At 38.9% G+C, this 19,972-nt stretch overlaps 1 protein-coding gene across 4 annotated transcripts in view; it reads right to left on the bottom strand.

The window, feature by feature from the left end:
- The window catches only part of CSMD1 (CUB and Sushi multiple domains 1), a 1,600,646-nt gene that overhangs the window by 1,030,100 nt on the left and 550,574 nt on the right, over positions 1–19,972 (bottom strand). The gene's annotated exons all lie outside the window — the stretch shown is intronic.

The raw sequence follows: 19,972 nt of genomic DNA, 5'->3' as shown, positions 1-19,972 counted from the left end.
CTGTGGCCCGCAATCCATTTTTAATTGGCCAGCAGCAAATTTCAAAAATACATTTAGTTTACTTAAATAAACCAGGTGAGGCAATGCATACTTCACCTTGAGTGAGTGGCCTGGCTGTCTGTGTGTCTTACCGCATATGGCCCTTGGTGAAAACGTTGAAAAAAGTTTGGACACCCCTGCTATAAAGGGTGTGAGAAGCCTTAGAAGGTGACATGCGATGGAAGCACACGGTAATCAAAACTGGTGAAGTCTATGATGATTATCTCTCAGAGATGAGACTCTTTCATCTGTTCTCTCACTGACTCATCCATCATCCATCCATCCATCCATCGATCCATCCATCCATCCATCCATCCATCCACCCACCCACCCACCCATCCATCCATCTATCCATCCACCCACCTACCCTTCCAACCATCCATCCGTCCATCCATCCATCCGTCCATCCATCCGTCCGTCCGTCCGTCCGTCCGTCCGTCCGTCCGTCCATCCATCCATCCGTCCATCCCTGCTACATACACTTGCTATGTTTATTACATCTCACACACTGTATCAGCTCATAGCGAAATAATGGTAACCAGTGACCTTTCTGTCTAGTGGAGGATAGAGGGATTGTCAATCAAGTTATCACCTGGAAAAGTATTCAATTAGAACTGTGATGACTATTGTTAGAGCTGGCACTTTTCTAGGCGGGCATAGAAGGGGAGATGCCCCCACACCTGTGTGGACTGTCCTTGAAAGTGTTCATACACAGTGACCTTTACAAACTATCTCATGCCCAACAAGTCTAACATTTTGCTATTTGGGGAAAACTAAAAAAAATGTGTGCAGATATATGAAGGATGGATTCCCATGCATTATATCTAATATTCACTAACTTAAGACTTTTTTCTTCCACATTAAATTCCTTTGTTAAGACAGAATAAAATGTCAACAATTATATCTCACTTAAATTTTTGATACTTTTCACAGTTCTCAATGATATTAAATCAACATATTATGTTTGTAAAAGATATAACTGTATGGGGTACTTGAATAAGTGTATTGAATTTAGTTGCAGTAGAAAAGAGGCATAACAATGATAAAATATGAAAAATGTGAACATTTATTCAATGAAGAAAGTAGGCAAGGCTTGGCAAAGGAGATTCAATCTAGTCACACTCCTGAAAAAGGAAGAAATTAATATCAAGTTTTACCTTTCTTTATTTCAGACCAATGACTAGATTGAAAGAAATGCATTTCCATTAAACACTTACACTATATTAAAATTTGTTATGTCTAGCTATGAAAAAGTTAAGTTTTATAAAAATCGTTCCAATGACTTCTAGGACTTCAAATCGAATTATCAATTGTCTAGTACACATTTTTAAATGTACTATTATATTTACACATTTTCCATATATATCTATCCTGGAGATACAGTGAATATCTATAGCATTGATGTGAATGTAGAGAATATATAGCTATAATTCTAATATATTTGTATACCCTATTAATAGTGAGTACAAAGCAATTGGTAACTGCTGTTTCGGTGGGAGTTTTGTTCCTTGTACTCCAAATCTTAGGGAGGGAAAATCCTCCACAAAATCAATCAATCAATCGAAATCATAATATGAAAGCCTGCATACACAATGAAAGTATAATGTACACCCAATTAATTCTAAAACTTCAATTAACACAAGTTTTTCTTAGATGAATTCAAAGAAAAAAATACCGATTTACATTTATGTAGCCATTTTTACACATGTGTGCATACTTCCTTTACGTATCAATTAATTGTATTTAAACAACAAAAAAAAATAGAGCTCTTTATGTGTCAAGTTCTACTACAATGTCAGCAATACAAAGACGATGAAACTAAAATGCTCCCAGTTGTATCATGCAGGGCAATAGATGTGTTAAAATAGAGTTGACGTGACCAGCAGTCCATGCAATGATAAAGGCTGGAGTGGATAAGAATGGGACTGGGGAGGAAAGTCCCTAAATTGACCAGGAGGTAAGGTTGCCTGGCAATGGGTGGGAGGACACGGAAAATCGAGACAGAGAACCACACTCTCGTGTAATTTCTGGAGCAGAAACTACAATATAGCCCCAAGGCAGCAATAGAGCTAATGGAGAAGGGCAATATTCTCACAGTCTCTTAGACTGTGAGGGAACTGGAACTGCCTCTTAATGGCCAATCCACTGTATGGACAATATTATTTTTTTAATCTAGGGAATAATAACAGGAAAAGGTTAACAACCTTGAAATAACTACTTTGCCCAATTTTCACCCACTTTGCTTCGGTGCCCTAAGGAGGGACTGAGATGGAGCCAGGTAATACCTCTAGTGGGACATTCTAGGTACAAATCCATTGCCTTAGCAGCCAACTGTGTCACTGCGTTCTGCTTGTGACATGTGCACCGAGGGTGGACAAGACGGAGAGGACCAGATGAGTTTTAAATCTGTTCTTTACAAACGTTAGCAATACAGGACCCCGACGAGTGTTCCAAGGCCTCACATGTGAGAAGGATGAAAAGACCAGAAGAAGGAACAGGTCACATCAGGAAATATTTACTATGGAGGACAAGATGATTTGGGGAATTATCTTGTGGACATTTGTTACATGCAGGCAGATACTTCTTACACAGCATGACACTTAATCCTTCCAAGGCCAGATGACGTGGGATCAAGTTCATTTAAGAGAACTGGGAGTTCAGAAAATGTCCAAAAGATAACTCAAGGTTATAGAACTTAAGAGGTAGAGGTGAAATTTCTAGTGGTTTTGTAAATGCCCAAGTCAGTTTGCTTGTTTTGTCTTGACAAGCTGTGTTTTTTTGGTGGGAGAATACAAACTCAGAGATTCCTTCACTAAGAAATTAAGATTACCTTGAGTAGATGAAACTTTCCTCCATGACTATGCTGAAACAACAACATAACAGAGTGCATCTTCAAGTACCAAATGGTTTGACAGACTCTGTCGCTACAGTAATGGGGCTTCATAGGAGATCTCTGGACATGATGCCCTGGGTACTAACTGAACTTCAAATGGGAAGGGTTCCATGCTCCTCTCTGCTCCCGCTCCCCACCAGGTCAGACACTTCTCCTGCAGCAAGTGCACTGTGATGACAGTGGGGCTGGAGTTTTACACCTATTTGAGGGATTTCGGTCCTAGATGAGAGGAGACTCCCCTTTCTTTTTCCATATCCCTATTTGGTGAATATACTTCATTTATTACTTAGTGAGTGAAAGATTCTGAATCTCTCGAAACCAACATTTATTGCCAAGGGGATTTTTTTAACAAACTGAAGTTTTCACTTGAGGTGCAATTAAGACATAATGAGGCTTTCTTACGCTCATTTGTGAGCTCCCTGTCTTTCTCCTTGACCTTCAAAAACTTCTACAATGAATTCAGAGTCCTGTTCCTTTCTTCAGAGGACAACAAAGTCTTATCTCTAAGGAGTGTACACATGACACAGTCCACGTGGCAATGTGACTGATGTGACACGGAGGAATAAGAGGAGGTGGAGGGGGGATGGGATGGGTGGTACAGCTACCCAGTTAAACTTGCTTTTTCCTATGGAGCCCTGAAATGGGGGCGTTGACACTGGTACCACACTGTGTTAGGCAAACCAAACTTAACAGCACATACAAGCTGTAAAAGCTACAGAACCTCGCATGCTTTGTTGTAGTCAAAAGCAACATAAATATGATAATTTTCATAAAATGGCCATTGAAACCATATTTAAGGTATAATTAGATTGGGCTCTACCAAAAATTAAATCAAAGCAATAAATTGATTATCTCCAGTTATGTTTTACACAGAGTAATCTAACCTTTATTCTTCAGAATTATTTCAACAATTTATGCCACATTATATTTTTAAACAGTCTTCACAGTATTTTTCTTTTTTTAAAGCACAAAGTTACTATAATGGTAAAGTTGCACTGGAATACACAAAATCAAATATGACCTTCTCTTAAGTAATAAATACAGCATGGGAAATTTTTTTGTCCTGGTTTTGTCTCCTTTGAAAATTCAAGTATTGTTGAGATTTAAAAATATCACACTGACGGCATTAATCCTTAGTAGAATAAAGTGATTTCTAAAGGGCAAACACTCAGTATTGTTAGCCTTTTTAATAGCCACTCAAAAACCTTAAACAGTCCAGATATTGCCTCTAAACTACAGAGACTATTTATGATTACACTGTAAGTTCACAGGATCACAGATGCTGAAATTAGCTCTTGCGTGGTCTTCCGTGCACAGCATGTTTTTGGTTTTTCTGTGTTTTTCTCCTCCTACCTTTGTGTCTGCTTTTGCTGTAATCTGTTCGATATCTCAAGGAATGTTTTAGAGTAAGTAAATCTGCAGGTTTTACTCCAAGTATTTTCTTATGAAAAGACCATCTATTCTGGGATAAGACAGACCTATGCTAATTTGCAGCTTTACCACCACGATTTCCTCATAGATAAATAAAGCAATTACCTCCAGAGTAGTTTTGTGGTTCAGCCACGAGTGATATAAATGGTGATTTCCCAATCGTGTTTCATGGAGCCCTCCCTCAAGTTTCACATCAGAGGTGACACAGACAGAGGGGACAGGTGCCTAACCCCACCACAGACTGACCCTGCAAAGCAGAGGATGATAGTTAAAAAAAGAGGGGTCCCATGCCCAAAAAGCCTTTTTCAAATTCTGAAATAGATGCTTAGAGCACACAGCAAAATGCCAAGCCTTAGTGACCGCGGCCTAAGAGGAGCCAGCTGCTCCTTCTTGTTGGAAGTGACACCGACAAATTTGGGGGGCAGGGGTGTACAGTCTTCCTCCTCAGAAAATGAGGAGGTCATTATTTAACATTTTAGTTTCTACAGCACTCTCAAGGCATTGCATTTTATTGGCATCACTAAGGAAAGAGGCAGGGCGATATGCTTCTACAGTCCATGGTTTACAAAGGAAGCTGAAGAGCCTTGTGAGAGTTGTCTGGCTTGACTACTTTGGGGGTGCCAGGCAGAGGGAAGAGAGATGGGCCCCCTCCCCACATTCAGCCCACTGATCTTTGCATTCCTCTGAGCCATCCACTCAGGAGAAGGCAGAGTACCTGAGAGTATACCTCTGCTGCCATCTAACATAACTGGCCATGTCTATGAGCTGCCAAAATAATGTCTGCGAGTCACTGCACTTGCTAAGTGACCTTTCTTGGTTGTTTTTGTTTCTACATACTCCAGACATGAAGTATCCAAGGTAAGTGTCAGTCACTTAAAAGAGAAAAAGGATAAGGAGGGTGAGAAAGAGTGGGGGTTGTTTTATTTTCTGAAGAGCTGAAAATGTAGACCAGTTTTTCTTCACAGAGGTTGGCATGAGGGAGAGAGGTGGAGGGAGAAGTAACAGGCCAGCTGAAGACACCTCTGTGTCACCTGGGATACTCTCACACTTCCATACCCCATTCTTCTTTCTGCAACTTCCCCCAGAGTTTTCTTTTATACACATTTTAGGCATTCAATAAATACCAGGGGTGCCAAAAACATGTATACATTTTAAGAGATGTTATCTATGTATTACTTTTCAAAGTTCAATTGAATTATGGTAGCAATGTGTAGTACGAGTATGACGTTCACTAAAAAGATGGCATTAATCAAATGAATGCTAGTGTCATTCGTTGTATTACAATTTTAATACAGTGTTTTCCTTTCTTAAAATGGGTATACATGTTTTGGGTCACCCTCTGTGTGTCTCTAATATATTTTCTAACCAAGTCAAACCGTGTTGAAAGGGGATAAAAAAATGTTCTGTCATTTAGGTACGTTAGAGAGAAAAAGAGGGTTGAGACTGACCAAGTCAAACTATGTTGGAGGGGGATGAAAATATGTTGTGTCATTCAGGTATTGTAGAGAGAAAAAGAGGGTTGAGACTGGTCTAGTTCACTGTTTAGGATTTAATATATTTGGTTTTTTTAGTAGTTCATAAATATTTGGATACATAATTAGAGGTCAGAATTAATTTCTGACATATAAAATGGTGGGTTAATTTTTATCAGGTAAGTTTGCAATTTAGTTGGGCCTATCTGTAAACAAGTACTAATTGCAAACATTTATCAAACTACATTGCTAGTGATGTTACATGATATCTGTGCCTATTAATAACTGTTATCATTATACTTCTACGGGGTCTAGTGCCAATGATAATTACTACATCTATTGGAATCACCTTTTTCAATCTAGAGGGAATATAGGATAATTGTTTAAGATTTTCCCTTACGCAAAAATTTCACTTTCTTATGTCCCCAAACAAAATCTGATATCTTTGCCATCCAACTGTCATTCCATCTCTCACTTTCTACATGCATGCGTGTTCTCACACATATCTACCTTTGCATTCATGCCTCTGTCCTTGTGTGTGTGTGTGTAATATGTAAAAATTTGCATTGAGGTTAACAGGGCATCTGCAAGTAAATGTAACAAATCTTACATTCAGAACCTCCTGAAGTAGACAGGAAACGGAGATAAGGACTCATTGATTAATGAAATTATTGAACAAGAGCTTTTAGGTTAAATAGTATGAGTAAAAACATCCTGATTGAAGTGCTTATCCTTCCTGAATTACTAATTAAATATGACCCACCTTTAAACTCGAGAATTTCACCACTTTTTTTTTTTTGATAACACTGATTTTCAAATCAAGGTTTTATATTCCTTTCCTCATATCTCAAATAAAGCTTTTCTCTGTACTACTTGTGCATGTAGGTACATAGTTAACGTAAATTGATTCAGTCTTTACCAACAAGTGGATTTTAAACTATTTGAAAAGCTAGCCTTCATTTATAAATCATAGTGCAATTTACAGAGAAGGCACTGTCAGTTCTGTTCTACATGAATGCAAATTCTGAAACTTCAGCTAAGAGAGTACATCGCCAGAGGCAGGTTTCTGGTTTTACTGTCTGTAACACCAGCAAATTAAGATCACAAAGATGGCACCCAACCTGAATGACCCAGACAGTACACATTTTGGCTCCCACTTAGCACAGCACCTTGATGGGCTACGTGTTCCTTGTTTGACTGAATAAACCTCTTCTAGTTCGATCAGTGGTCCTCATATAAGGATTCACAGTATCATAAAATGAGGAGATTTGAAGAGTTACTGAAGCTGAAGCCACATCCAGATCAATTAGCTCAGATCTCGTGGGAAGGGACCTGGATACGGACATTGATCACAAAGTTCCCCAAGTAATTCCAATTACAGACGTGGATCAAAATTTATATTAAACCATGGCAGTAACCGCTTTCATTTTGCTTTCTTTCTGTTGCTTTCACATAAATTCCCCATCTTGATTTTAAACACTGTTTCTTCCAAATGCATAAAAAGTCTTAAATACTTGTGATCCCTCTCTGCTTTTCCAAAATCTGTTTCTTGGACATACGTTGCCTCTGGCTTCCACCATCTGTATGTGAGTCCTAGACAAGATACTCTTCCTACAAAAATCAAAATAATAGATATTTCCACTTATGACTTTGATGGGGTAGTAGTGGCCAGAAACAACTAAAAAAGAAAACTACAGAAAATGACAGTTTTGGGATCCTAATAACAGGTAATGCCAGGCAAGGATTCCTGAGGGAAGAAAAGCAACGAGTCTGCCATTGCCCTGTTACCACAGGGTGAGAATTATAGAGAGCACCGTAGGGACCCAGGAGCGGGACCCACACAGGTCCTGGCATTCTCCCTGATTAGAGGAGACAGGGTTGAGACTTGGGGAGAGCCACGGCTGCTAGAGCTCCAGGGCGAAGCGCCAGGATAGAGAGAGCTGCACAGAAATGGATAAAGCCCCTCCTGGGGTCTCGAGTGGAAAACACATCAGCATATCCCTAGGACAAAATGACCCAAGGCCAAGGCAGAGGCTGAGCAGAAGCTGGAGAAAGACCCATCAGAAGGAGCAGGTGCATTGTCCTGTACAGAGTCAGGCATTTGTGTTTCCACAGCCAGAGTGGGAAAATCGCACAGTATGTGAGCACTGGGTAAAGTGCTCAGAAGGTTATTGCCTCAGTAATGAGGGACAGTTAGTTCTCGACTACAGACTTTTCTGGTCCCACTTCACAAAGTGTTAAAGCAATTTCAAAAAGAACCAACTGTTTGCAAAAAACCTGACTTCGTATCAGAACAAACCACAGAGCTTTAACTATTTCAAGAAATACAAGAACATCCAGCACATGACAAGGTAAAATTCATAATGCCTGGCACCTAAGTATAAATTGCTAGATATGCAAAGAAGCAGGAAAATATGACTGCCAGTGAGCAGGAAAATAAAACCAACATAATAGTCTTTATCATCTGATCACTTCAGCGTTGTTTTCCTTCAATAAGTCATGTACACCAATACACTTATTTTTCTGCTTAAAATGCTTTTTTGTATTTGTTTTTCCTTCCCATCCATATCCTCCCCAATGCAAGGCACTAAGTCATCCTTCAAGGTCAAGTTTAAGTACCACCTCTGTCAGTAGGTTCCCACAAGTTATCAAGTCTCTCACGTGTTTGCATTTTGTCTTATGTACATCTCCACTATTAGTACTCGTCCGACTCCCTTACGTTATTTACATCACATTTATGCCTGAACTCGTAGAAGTCAGGAAGAGTGTACATGTTTGTGTCCTGTAATCCAACAATGTGATTGGAACACAGAGTTCCACATGTTTGCCAAATGCCTCAGTATATTAATGGAGGTTGCTTCTACCCAGTTCCCATTACTTTCTCATACTCTGCATTGATATGTACAGAGTTCACCGAGTCCCTTCTCTGTTGTTTCCTCCGGAAATGGCTAGCCAACTTCTCTCCCATCTCACCCCATTAGTCAAAACACATGGACTTAGCAATCAGAAAAATCATTTGCATCCAAAACCTGTTTCTACCACTTTCAGACTATGTGGCCTTGGGAACTTTCTCTCTTTTAACTCTTCATCTACGCAATGTAAATAAATACATCCAAAGTCTAGGGATGGCATGAGGAAGAAAGGGGATGATATAGCTGGTACACAATTGTGCTGAGTACATTAGCTCTCTTTCACTCTTCCTCTGCGTAGTTCAGTTGTGATGAGGATGAAAAAGATGGTCAATGTTTTTTGTTAAGAGAGTGACAGAAATCAATGCCTTTGCTGATAAAAATTTCCAAACAATTCCCCTTCAAATAAGAGTACTTTCACGAAGGATACCAAACATTTACAAAACTCCCTTTACGTACAGTCTGTTCAATACCCTTTTTGGTAGTACCATTCTGTTCTTTCATGTATGAATCGCTCAGAATCAGAGAATCAATTAAATTTGGTCCTTGTGATTGAGTGGACTCTGCCTTTTCCACATCATCAGCAGATAGTTTCCACATTTCCTGACATCAACACTATGAAAGTTCCACTGAAAGAGGCATTTCTGATCACCTTCAAAAGGAATACAAGAAAATTATCATATTAATTTAGTTCCTATTTTTAAAAATGCCTAATTCACAGATGCTTTTTTCATCACAGGCTGAAAGGAACTGTCTATGTTAAATATATAAAGATGTCATAGCATATATTGAACTATTTTCTCAACCACCTATTTTATATTTTACTTTCTTAACAACATAGCTGAATGTTTTCTTCTTTTCTCACAGGTTTTCTTTTCAATATATGGCTCCATAGACATAATACATTCCTCCATAATTATATTTTAAAGCATAACGTAGTTAAGGCATTTTAAACATAAGACCCAAGTTGATTTGCAGGCCATATGAGTATATATGGACCGAGTGACTATTTTGAAACAATCTAAAGGATGCAGAAAGCTTCAGAAGGAATTAGAATCCCCCACCAGCTGCCAAGCAACTTATAATCCATTAGTACAGAGATTGTGTGTGGCAGAATACTGAGTCACAGGCGGTGTAAAAACATTACTCTTGGGGATTAGAAAGGGAGAATTGTGTAAATTTACCTGTGGGCTCAGGTAAGTTTATATAAAAATACAACATTTGAGTGAGGCCCTGAAGAATGGGCAAGATTTTGACAAAAGAAAGCTCAACATACAAGAAAGGTGTAGAAACAGGAAAATGCATGACACACTCGAGGACCATCTAAGAATACTCACTGTCGAAAGTACATCTCTTTCAAAGAGTTGGTGACAAGGTTGAAAGTGCAGTAGGAAGCTGAGACTGGAAGAACATGGACCAGCCTGAAAATGCACACGCCTATAGTTAAGTGGATGAGGAACGGGACGGCAGAGAAGTTTAGGTCAGTTTTCTGAAGCTCTCCTCATTTTTACAATGGCACGGTTGGGTTGCATAGTTCTGATTGTCCCTTTCAAGTTTCAACGTGTTCTGAGGTGTTCAGATTTAGAAGGTGCACACAGAGAGGGGAAATCAGTGCGGAGGTTGCAGCATATGAGTGAGAATGCAGGTATGTCTGGCCTAGGACGAGCAAGCGGAGAGAGAAAAGAGAGGCAGAACTCGAGACATTAGACACGAAGAGTAGAAGCCACTCTCAATTCTCTGTCTCTCTGACTAAAAAGACTGTAGGACACCCTAGAAAATATGGAATAAAAAGATCTGCTAAAAATTGCTCAAAGAGAGATGAAAAGAACAGATCTGGACTCAGGAGGGTGAAACAGTCAGTTTCAGCGATATTAAGCAGGGTGAGGTTGGACGGTCTCATCTAGGGATTTATGGATGGTTAAGTCTGTAGGAGTGGGATTCAATAAAGAAATCACAAACAAATGGTGGACTTCAAGACTTCTCTATGAAAAGGCCATCGGTGAAGCTTTGGGAAAGATTCAATCTACAAACGGACAGTGTGTAGAGAAGACAATGGGCATCATGATCCATTGCCTGAAGGAAGGTCCACTTTTGAAATGCAGGCAGAGGAAAAGGAGTAAATAACAGAAACAGAGAGAGGGAGGTAGGAGGAAAGTTAGGGCAGGTCAATGCTATGCACCCTAACAGAGAAGAAAATTTTAAATTTAAGGGTTTCTTATAAAGAATGGGCGAATCCAGCCACCATGTCTGTTACCACTGACAAGCAGTGTTACCTAATGTGGACATGTGATTCATTACTATTATGTGTATAATCTAGAAATGATACACCACTTGTCTGTAAAAATGATATAAAATTTAATTTTCATTAGTCTTCCATACAAATTCCCATTTTATAGTCATTTGTTCCTTAAATCTTTTTTTTTCTTATATTTTTGTCTTCTTTCTTTGTGAGAATAATTTTCAAAGAGAATAAAAATAGGCAGGGAGTTAAAAGAAAGGTTAATGAAAATGAAAAAAAAGAAAGAAAACTCTGCTGACATATTTCATTGTGAAAATCACAGAAACCTTGCACAATCAGCTTGATTGTTTTCAAGTTCCATGCTACTGCCTGTTGGTACCTAGAAATGAGCCATTGTCTGAGGGTCTGCCTCTGTCCACACATGAGTCAGACGGAGGCTGCTCCTAAATGTACCGCTAAGGTCCTGGTGGGGGGCTCAGCACTGTCACTCATATTGCAAGGCCGTTAGGAAGTGAGAAAGGAAAGAAACATGATGATGTAATAACTGCTTATAGAATATGGTTTAAAAACACGTCAAATAAATTATAGCAAGAAATTTAGACTTATAGATCATTGATTTTGTAATCCGAAGACCAAATTCAACTTCTCTTGCTAAAATGTTTTATGTAAGTGAAAAAATAAGGCAGGACTTGGTTTGAAATGAAAACATTTTGTCACGTACTTCTTTTTCCTTTTAATTCTGTCTCTAAATATATATATATATATATATATATATATATATATATATATATATATATATATTTTGCTAGACAGTATTTCACTATGATCTACATGTTGACTAAAGCTCGCTGTAACATTTAATGGTAAACATGATCCCTCTGGGAGAGAACACCCAGAGCTGGTACTATGGACCTACTATGTGCCAGATGCTGTACTGGGGGTTTGTGGGTTTTATTGGCCATAGTAAGGGTCAGCCTTCAGGGGAGATCTCACTATGCCCATGTACACAGTAAGATATAAACACTCAACATGCTAAAAGTCTTGCAAATGGCATACAAGACAGTAACTAAGCTGGTTTGGATCCAAATTGTATGTGTTTTCTGCTATGTCACACTCACCTACCACAAAACTCCTTTTCTCAGGAAACAACATTCTCTTCCTGGCTGTAAAATATCGCTTTCCCACACTTAGATCCAGTCAAATAGGCTTCTCTTTATGTCAGCATTTAGGGCCTCTTAAAGCAGGGGTGTCCAAAATTTCTTCAACGTTTTCCACCAGGGGCCATATGTGGTAAAATACACAAACAGCCGGGCCACTCACTCAAGGTGAAGTACATATTGCCTCACCTGGTTTATTTAAGTAAACTAAATATATTTTTGGAATTTGCTGCGTGCCAAATTAAATGGACTACGGGCCGCAGTTGGCCCGCGGGTCACAGTTTGGACACCCCTGTCTTAAAGCATGACTTCATTTTATTCCTTCAACTTTCTACTTTTTGAACAGTTTTGATTTCTTAATTTTCATAAATTTTTGTTGACATATATAAGCTTAAAGTTGATACTTACCAAATAATGTAAAATGCTGTTCCTGGTTTTTATTCTAAGTCACTCTGTTTAGAAAAGCCTATACCATATTTTCTCTGGATAAAATCACCTTTCCTCTTCCAATGGCACATCTGAAATCGCATCCTACTTAGAAATGATTTATTACAAGTTATAATGAAGCTGAATCTTTGTTGTTGTTGTTTTGTCAAAAGAGTTATGTAGTTTAAGTTAGAAATCTGAGACAGCATTTACCTCCATTGGAAAAAAAAAAAAAACACACACACACACACAAAAACGCAAAACTTTAAAACACCGAAAAACAAAACATTAAAACAGACTACCATAATTTTAGAAGTTTAAGTGATTTTGTTAGAATTATTCTCACTACATTGTGTAAGATTCCCTAATTGCTTTGACTTTGTGTATATTCTGTGGTGTTTAGTTTGCATTTGCTTTTTTTGCAATGGATCTCACACTCGGCAGGATTTCACTCTAATGTTTATGTTTGTCGTTATTATTCCTCTTGGGCTTCACTTCACAAGTGAAGACTGTTGATCAAACCCCTGGAGAACTGCCGGATAACACACAGAAACTTCAGAGCCAGGAAACCGGGCCAGACTGTATGTACAGCAGTCCCTCCGAGTGTATGGGTTCCAAACTCACCCTGCAGTGAACATATTTTTCTATTATGCCCTTAATGGTAACAAATGTAGAGATTCTGAAATATAATTTATTTTGGCCTAATTAGTCAACAGATTCACATAACTCAAACAGAAATTCACACAGCTATACCTGGGAAAGAAACTACTTATTTTCTTCATAGACTGTTTATATGCAGACAACTTTTAGCCAATTCCTCCTCACCATTTGACTCAATTCCAAAGTTTGTAAAGTATCTTTGTTGTAGTAGTCATTTCATAATACATATGTGCACCAATCATCATGTTGAATACCTAAAACTTACACAGCATTACATGTCAATTAAAACAAACAAACAAACGAACAAACAAACCTCTTCCCAATGAAGAGTATCCAAAGAAGTATGGATGAGAGACCGAAGTGTTAGGTTCCTGTCATCTGGCCCACACTTCTCAATAGACATCTTACCCAGTAAGACCCAGAAACCTGCAGCTGTCTTTGACAAACTAACATTGCATTTAGAACAAAATAAATGATTTAAATCTGTCATGTCCAGGCCCAACATGACATGAATTTAAAGAGTGTTTCTGTAATCATTGTGAATTTTGAAGGCCATTATTGTATAGTTCACAAATCTAATTAGATGACTTTGCTTTAACAATGACTTATGTCTTTGTGTATTTTACATACACCCCCTCGCTCGATTTTCTGTAGAGAGAAGACCCCCTACCAAGTCCGTGACATATCCACTCCCCTGTCTTTCCTCGGAGTTCCTTTCTGCCTAGTAACATGTTCCTTCTGTATCGTTGCAGACACAGTTCCTATTGCACCTTCTGGGTTCTGCTGATGAGTGGATTATTCTTTTTTTAATATAATTTACGTTTTAATATAATTCATGTTCCTATTCTCCAATGACCAAATGAAAGTCAATATCATTCCTAACCTACTCTGTGGTGAAACCAAACCACTCTTCTCCAATACCTGAGAATAAGCCAGAACACCTTCCTTAAAGTGTTGACAATGTTATTGCAGCATTGATGAATCTTGGGGCCCCCACCCTCAGAGAGCACCACCCACTCAGGGTATCAGGCAGCACAGCCCCCCAGATTCTGTGTCACACGCTGTGTGCTGCTACATTACCCACACTGTCTTCCAGCCATCCACACATCAAAGGAGGAACAAACGTGCCTCTGGGACCAGTATTACAGGGGATAGGAACCATTCCTGGTACACAATCATCTTTATACCGTCTTGATGCTTGGTTTCTTTTGCAAATTGGTGAGGCCATGCTGCCCAGGTGTTTGGTCAGACCAGGCGACTGCTGCTCTGAAGGTATGTGTAGGTGCAGCCGTACTGACAATCAGTACAGCAGGTCACCTGCAGATGTGACTGGGCCTCAGCCAATCAGGAGAGGATCTGAAGTGGACTGAGGTTCCCAAGGGAGAAGGAATTCTGACTCAAGACTGAGGCACAGAGGGCGTCCCCAGTCGGCTGGCCTGACGTATAGATTTTGGACGTGCCACCCCCCAACATCATCTGAGCCAATTCTCTTTCATATATATGTTCACACATATACATATACGTGTCTGTATACGTATGTGAATACATACACACATACACACACAGTTTCCCTGGAAAATCCTGACTAATACACATCTTTCTATATATTCTGTGGTCAGGAAAGTTGTAAGTGCCCAAATGTATACTTCCCAATTCCTACCATGCAAAATCTCTTCGATTTGCATGGACATTTTGACAATGTGGTTGATTCTAGTTGAGTTTAGTCTGGGTGTAGTGATCTGATTACACAGGACAATCCTGTGTCCACCAAAAAGATAGCACAGACTACTTAATGGGATCACTTCTTGAAACCAATTTACTTATTTGAACTCTGGAGCACAAAAACACATGAAGGCACCACCTGTCATGTGAGCACACAGGCACCAAACATCTAATTAGCTGAAAAAGCCCATCACCATTCCACCTTTGCTGTCTCTCTCAGGAAGAAGAAGAGAGCTGGAGGACTCATACTTCCTGATTTCAAAACTTATGACAAAGCTACAGTAAGCAGAATAGTGTGGTATCAGCATAAAGACAGACATACAGACCAGTGGAACAGACAGAGCCCCGAATAAACCCTCACATATACGGTGAAATGACTTATGAGAAGAGTGTCAAGACCATTAAATGTGGAATGGAATCTTTGCAACAAATGATGCTGAGATAAGTAAATCTCCACATGCAAAGAATGAAGTTTGGCCCTTACAAAGCACCATGTGCAAACATTAACTAAAATAGGATCAAAGACCTAAGTGAAGACCAACAACTAGAGACTCTTAAAACAAAATGTGGGGGGAAAGCTTCATGACGCTGGATTGGCAATCACTTCTTGGATATGATACCAAAAATATACGAAACATCAGAAGAAATGGACAAATAGAACTTCTATTAGAACTATAAAAATAGAATAATAGAACTATAAAAATAAATAAAACAAAAATATAAATAACCAAAACACAATATTAGCAAAGTAAAACGATAATCAACAGAATGAGAGAACATATTTTCAAATCACATCAGACAAAAGATTATTATCCAGAGTATACGGAGAACATTTAACAACAACCAAAAACAACCCAGTTCAAAAATAGACAAAGGACTTGAGTAGACATTTCTCCAAAGAAGACATACAGATGGCCAACAAGTGCATGAAAAGATGCTCAATATCACTAGTCACCAGGAAACTATAATAAGAAAGTACACCATACTTGTTAGGATGGCTGTGATAAAAAAACCAGAGGACACTAAGGGCTAGAACGCGGAGTGATTGGAACACCGGAACCCTGTTGCTACAGCTACTGTGGAAAACAGCACAGCAGTTCCTCAACAAATGAAAAATATGATTAGCACCTGAAACAACAGTCCCACGTCTGGGTATATAACTGGAATTGAAAACAGGGCATCAAAGAGATAGTTGTACACCCTTGCTCATGAGAGCAATATTCACAATAGCTAAAACTTTGAAGCAACCCAAGTGTCCACGGGCAGATGAATAGATAAGCAAATGTGATCTACGCATACAACGTAATAGCATACAGCTTTAAGAAGGCTAGGAATTCTGATAAATGCTACAACCTGGATAAAACTTGAGGACATTATGCAAAGTGAAATAAGCCAATCATAAAAGGACCAATACTGCATGATTCCACTTAGATGAGGCCCCTAGAACCATCAAAATCATTGAGACAGAAAGTAGAATGGTGGGTACCAGGGGCTGGGGAGAGTGGGGGAAGTAGGTTGTTGTTTAATGGATATAGGGTTTTAGTCTTATAAGATGAAAAGTGGTTTGGAAATGGAGAGTGGTGAGAGTTACACATTATAAATACAATACCACTCAACTGTACATTTAAAAAATGGTTGAGATGGCAAATTTTATGTTGTATGTATTTTACCACAATAAAAAATTGGGAAAATATTATAAATGCCAAAACTAGGGGGGGTGCACATACGGTAAACCAATGATGTATTTGCATAATAGACAATACAAGACTACTCCAGCCACAGCATTTCAACAGAACTAATCCTCCGCAGTTTGGTATGTCTTCTTGAAAGAACGATTGGTTATCCATCCTCTTTATTAAGTCTACGAGTTTATACCTACTTGTGTCCCCATATTGCAGTCAAGTCTGATTGCCCCTCCCAGAGGGCCATCTGGGCGCATGGTGAGGTGCAGGAGAACCAGGCGTGTCCTCAGGGATGACCCGTGTCACTGCCATTACCACTGGATGTACACCTCTGTCTTGAGCAGATCTCCTCAAAGGAGGAGACTTGCTATCGTTAGCCGTAAGGGAGAATCTTCCAGTGGCTGATACTACTTAACCACAGCAACTAACTGCTTATTTTCTCCTTGACAGTTTTCTCTGCCATCAAGATCAGAGTTTATCTCAGTTCTCACAGCAAATGACAATTGCTTCACCCTTCTAGCTAACTCATTTTCCCTCTCTTCAGATCAATAGACCATTTAGTGTCAAAACGCGTTTCCCTTTGAGCTTCCTGCTTCAAATCTGTGTCTGTCCCCCACCAGAACACTAAGGGGTGTGTGCTTTTCTTTTTCTTATCTATACATTCTAATGATAATTAACGTTCTCAGCATAGCATCCTTTTTAAAGGATATGTTCAGCTATGAGGTACATACGACTTGCATATGAATTCTTCAAACTCCGAATCTTTAAAATAGTAAAACACTGTAGACATGTGTCAGTGTGAACTACTCAGCTGATGGATGGTAGATCATTCTGGAAGCCTTTTGTTCCTTAGGTTTGCCCATTTTCTTAAGTGGCGCACTCCAGTGCCTGACATGAAAGTGGAGTGGGTGAGTAGGGAAGCTTTGGCACTGGCTTGGGTTGAGACCACACGCAGTCCTGACACATCTCTTATCAATTGCATAAACAAAGGAATCAGAAAACTCCTTGTTCCTTAGCAGACTCCTTCCAAGGCAAAAAAGTGTACCTTCATTCTCTAATCTTACAATAAATAGCCCCATCACTAAACAAAGAGTTTATTGTTTAATAATCTGTCACTTGTTTCTTAATCATTATAGTCCAGTTTTCTCAACTGTAAAATGGTATCATCCCCACCAGAATTGTTCTGAATGTTAAATGAGAAAATTTTAGTAAATCATAGGCCTCAATAAAGAGCTACCATGTTTCCCTGAAAATAAGACCTAGCTGGACAATCAGCTCTTTTGGAGCAAAACTAGACCCATTATTATATTATATTATATTATATTATATTATATTATATTATATTATATTATATTATATTATATATCATATCATATTATATTGATTATGTTATATGTTACATTACATTACGTTATGTCACATTACATTATATTAGACATGGTCTTATAGTAAAATAAGACCGGTTCATATGTTAATTTTTGCTCCAAAAGACGCATCAGAGCTGATTGGCTAGGTTTTATTTTCGGGGAAACACCGTATGTGGACAGAAACAAGGGGTTCTATGGAAAGTAATCTCACCAGGTGGTCTGCTCACGAATATCTAAAGGGGCAGGTCATGGTGGGCAGACACACCTTAGGCCTACAACTTCTTTAGTAAAAGGTTTACCTTTGCTGTAAGCAGCCCTGCCCATGGTTTCTATGCACCTAGTTAACACACCTCTGAAATAAGCAAGCCGTAACCACCCTAAAGAGAGCACAGAATCTCTTTAACTGTCCTGGAATCCAATCCCCACCTCACTTTCTCCAGTCTTCCTTATGTTCCCTCAACTCCAAAGACATCAGAGAAGCTGCAAAACTGTCATTTCCAAGAGCGTTTGAGATCTTGCTCCCCAGCATGTGTGATCAGTTTGGTTTAAATAAAGTCTTACAGAAATTCCCCAAGGTTTGCACGCATCTTATGTTGACAGCTAATGTATTATGTTCTCTGTACTGCCTGTTTCCTGTTAATTTGGGCCTATAATTGAGAGTATGATGTTTATTCCAAAGCATGGCAGTAAAGAACTACAATATTTGTCTAGTGCTAGAGGCTATACGAGAAACCTTCACACACACACACACACACACACACACACGCACGCACGCACGCACGCACTCATATAAAATTATGATCCTTGCATGTTTCCAGTATTGACCTGGAATAGACGCAACATTCCACAGTTGAGTAAATGCAATATTTGAATACCATAGTTGAATAGAGTTATTTACACATTTATCTTACATTTGGTATAGTCAGCAACCCTCTTAAAGAGAAAGAGCACAAAAATATCTCACATTTGCAAATTATACAAATGCAGGCAGTTCTGTGCACATGCTGCCAGGCCTGTGCCAGGGCCAGGCAAATGACGTTTCTATATTTTCAAAGTTCTTTCATTTTTTCTAGTTTATTCTATCCTCATGACTAATTACTGGATTTGATAGGGCCTCTGATAAACTAATAATGGGAACAACAGCAACTAAATAAAAGCTTAATTAGGTTCATGAATTTGGCTGTCATTGAATGTGCTAATTGGTAGAACCAGAAATAGAAATGCCAATTCTTTACTCCTAGGTTCAGACATATGTCTTAACTTAGGTTGCTTTCCTGATGATCCATATTCAAATATTAAGTCTCATGAAACCAAATTAAATCCTATTTATATTCTTTTTATACTATAGTGCCTCTTGCATTGTTTTTAGCATTTAGGTTTTCTGCATTGAAAGCTGAAGTGGGATGAATAGAGTTAAAGTAACAGTAAACATATCTGAACAAAGGTCTGGTCACACAGTAGATGTTCACAAATGCTTCGAGATTGTGTGAAAAAGAAAATGTGAACTCAATTAATATACTTCCTCACAACCTCAAACCTGTCAGGAATTTCTCCTCGGGTGTTGGTGTGTGGGGACCAACTTCTCACCAGGAGCTCATCTCCCAGGCAGAAAAGAATTCTAACTACAAATGTTATCAGCTCTGCAAATGAATTTCTGAGCCAGGCTTTATCTCTTTCAAGTGAGATCTGCAAGAAGACCACAGGCAATCACCTATAGGAAATAATTTCGTTATAGTGGCTCCTAGAGACAAAAGTAGACAGTTGATAAGTATACTTCAAACCCTTTCAATTCTTACCATTTTGTGATTTAAATTCATAAGCTATACTGGCAGACTCATCAGCTGGTCAAATAATGAATCTATTTTTTATCTTGTCATGCCCTGTGCTAATCTAAGTCCAGGCTCTCTCTCATGTAAATGAGAGCCTGGTGTTTGCATCAGCTGTACAAAGCAGCAGGGGAGTGAGATGGTGGAGC

Source organism: Rhinolophus hipposideros (genome assembly GCF_964194185.1).
Source record: "Rhinolophus hipposideros genome assembly, chromosome: 4".
Taxonomy (NCBI): domain Eukaryota; kingdom Metazoa; phylum Chordata; class Mammalia; order Chiroptera; family Rhinolophidae; genus Rhinolophus; species Rhinolophus hipposideros.
The sequence above is the reverse complement of the archived record's forward strand: the minus strand, read 5'-3'. Positions and strand labels throughout refer to the sequence as shown.